Genomic DNA, 3,178 nt, shown 5'->3' with positions numbered 1-3,178 from the left:
GGGGTGGGAGGCGGGGGGAGAGGAATGGTCCTGCGGCAATCCCTTCTCTGTTCTCCTGTCTGGATTTTTGGGCCCTAACCCATCCTGCTCCTGCGTTATGGCTGTTGAAGTTGGTTAAGCTGCTTTTGGAGGTGGTGCAATGGCTGGTCTCCTTTCCACGCAGGGAGAGGAGAAGCAGTGCGTGCTGATGCCACAGGATTGAGATCTCTTCAATTTAAGAAGACATCCCTGGGAACCAGCAGTTAGCGTAATGGCTATGTCGCTGGACTCCCACGTAGTCGACCGCGGTTCGTGTCCCGGACCCGGTGGCTTAGAACTCACGCCGGGCGCGTGTGCGTGCGTGCCCAAGATCCCTAGAGGAGAAAGACATCCCTGACCAGGGGGCATTTCTTGAGAATCACCTTATATGGGCACCTTTTAAAAAGGATTAGAATCGAATCCCTCCAGAATGATTTAATTGTGGTCCCATGTGAAAGGGCTTGGTTGACCTTTGAAATCCCTGTAGCCCTGTGATTTTATGCTCGTTAACGTAATATTATTAGGTATCACACTTAGAGCTGTCTACTCACATTTATTAGCAAATCCCTGTGCAATTTGCACTAGGTAGGTTGTTGGACTCAATTTACAAGTGATGAGAATGCGGCAGAAAGAGGTTAATTGAGTTGCCCAAGATTCTATTGGGAGGCTGAGCACAACCACCAATTGTTTCCTACCTTACCTGAGTACTAAGTGTGTGGATTGATGTTATTTGCTGTCGTTCATTTCATATCTCTGGAAACCTTTCTGTCTTCCCACAATCTGTTCCATTTTCGATTCTGCTGAAGCATTGTCTATGAAATCAGGTCTGGGAGTCCTGTGAGATTGCTTTGGACACTTCTTCCCACATTTTCCCCGCAATACCCTTGCCTCTCTGCAGATAGCTTAAACAGGTTGGAGATTTGTGGTGTGTATGTGGGTTATTGAGAATTTCTTTTATAGCACCTTTGATCTTGACTGCTTTTCTACAAAGAAGGGAAAAACAAACTGTTTTCTGGAACTCTCCTTCTTTTCTTTGAAACTGAGGAGCAGAGTGATTAGAATATTACTGAAACTAACAAAAAGGAGAGGCAGATGCATGATAGGAAAAAGTAATTTACTTAGAGGCTAAAGCAATGTCAGAAATTATCATGGAAGTTTTTACTCAGAGCTGCATGACAAACCTGGGAATTATCTAGTGCAAGATGAAGCACTAATACTCAAGATATTTGACTAAATCCAAGACTGTGATTGGAGCTATGTGTGTGTGTGCATGTGCATGTGTGTATAATGAACAGTGACCAAAGAAAACACTCCTCATTGGAAGCCTAAGGATAAGTCTATCTTTATTCTTCCCTTGCACAAATGTGTACTGAGTGTCTCCTGGGTGTCAGACATTTCTAGGCACTAGAAATACAGTAGTTATTGAGTCATATGAAAGTTTTTGTTCTTGTGAAATTTAAAAAAAAATTTTAAATTTTTTTCTTGAGAGGTTTTTGCTATAGGGCGCGTGTGCTCACCAGACAGACAGTCAGAGAGACAGAAAGCGAGAAATCACCCCCCAGGGGGGTGGCCACACCTCAATCCTTTCTCCTCCATTCTCCTCTCAGGATCTTGGGCACGCATGCGTACGCGCCTGGTGTGAGTTTAAGCCACCGGGTCTGGGACTCGAACTGCGGTCGACTACATGGGAGTTCAGCAACATAGCCATTACACTAACTGCTGGTCCCTGTTCTCATGGAATTTATATTGTGTGACAGAAACAGGTAATGAATGAATGGATGCATGATAGCAGCAACACACATGGGATACTCTTGTGTGGTGGTCTGTGCCATGAAGCTCATGACAAAGTGATGGGGGAGAAAAAGGAATGGGCTGAGCTGTCTTTTTGTTTTTGTTTTTGTTTTTGTTTTGTGGAACATTTTTTAATTTAATGCCTAAAAATATAAGTCCCTTTATTAGAGAAATTATTGATATTGGTGAATATGGTCAATGGTCACATCTATGGGTTAATTCTTTAAAAATCAGAACCAACAATTAGGGTAGAATCTTTGCTCTCTTCATTACATTGTGAAGTGTCTTGTGTAGTCATATTCTATGGTTGGAATGACAGCTTACAAATTTCAAGAAAATTAGAAGATACATATGAACACCAAGTTCTCCCCCTCCTTCTGCAACAGTCTCAATGATTTTCTTCATCACCTCAGCATGTCTGCATGGGTGAACTGAACACATAGGAGGTGGTGGGAGATGAGGGTGATTTTCAATGGTCACTGTTTTCTTCACATGATCTTGGCTGATGTCTTCATACATGTGCTCAACTGTTAAAGGCTGCCGTTGCTCATCATAGCCAAATAACCATAGTCGTGGAGTCTGGTAATATTTATCATAAGTGATGTAAAGGTCATAAGTTCTGGTTTGCAAAATAGCATCTTCACCTCCAGCATCAGTTTTAGCTTTACAAGCTTCCACTATTCTCCTTGTGTCGAGGGTAGCCTCATCTGTTTCCAACAATCTGCTCTCTTCATACTCTTCCATGTCTGCAGCTTCTCCTTCATCTTCCTCCTCTTCCTCTTCACATGGTTCTGAACAGTCTTGGAGTTTTATACTGTCCTTGCTTTCCAGTGTGATCTCCTTAACTGCTTCAGTTACTCCTGTAATACCTGTGTTGTGATAGGTGTCTACCCAACCTCCATCACCATCATCTTCAATGATAGCTTCCAATTCATCTGAATACTCCATCTGTTTGCACCGCTTGTAGCATGGCACATTTTTGGTTACCAAAAATTGTTTGCCGGTGGGTAGGTATGCCTTTACTTTGGGTTCTTCCCCTGTGGCCCATTGCCATGTTGGACAGTGATGGACTAAGTGATCTCCAGCTGCAACAAATTCTTCTGGGGGTGATTACACCTGTTTCCTTAAATTTTGATTCAAAAAGTTCCACATCCATGAGGGTCAAGCTGTTCCTCCATCTCTGAAGTACAAGACTAGGGGCGGCTAACTGAAAAGCTTGAGGACCGGGGTCAGGTACTCAGCCACTTCCAGAGCCTTTCCCTTCACCGTGTTAATCACATTCTGCATCGTGGGGCCGGAGCAGCGGCCGGCCCCGCGACCGGGTGGAAAGGGCGGCTAAAACAGGGGCTGGGAAAATGTCCCCGCTGCC

At 44.1% G+C, this 3,178-nt stretch overlaps 1 protein-coding gene and 1 pseudogene across 1 annotated transcript in view; one reads left to right on the top strand and one right to left on the bottom strand.

Annotated features, from left to right (window-relative positions):
- FRAS1 (Fraser extracellular matrix complex subunit 1) overlaps window positions 1-3,178 on the top strand; it is a 321,939-nt gene that overhangs the window by 89,586 nt on the left and 229,175 nt on the right.
- Window positions 1,965-3,172, bottom strand: LOC102470847 (ubiquitin-like-conjugating enzyme ATG3; annotated as a pseudogene).

This window comes from Tupaia chinensis, unplaced genomic scaffold (assembly GCF_000334495.1).
Source record: "Tupaia chinensis unplaced genomic scaffold, TupChi_1.0 Scaffold000318_1, whole genome shotgun sequence".
In the NCBI taxonomy this organism is placed as follows: Eukaryota; Metazoa; Chordata; class Mammalia; order Scandentia; family Tupaiidae; genus Tupaia; species Tupaia belangeri.
The sequence above is the reverse complement of the archived record's forward strand: the minus strand, read 5'-3'. Positions and strand labels throughout refer to the sequence as shown.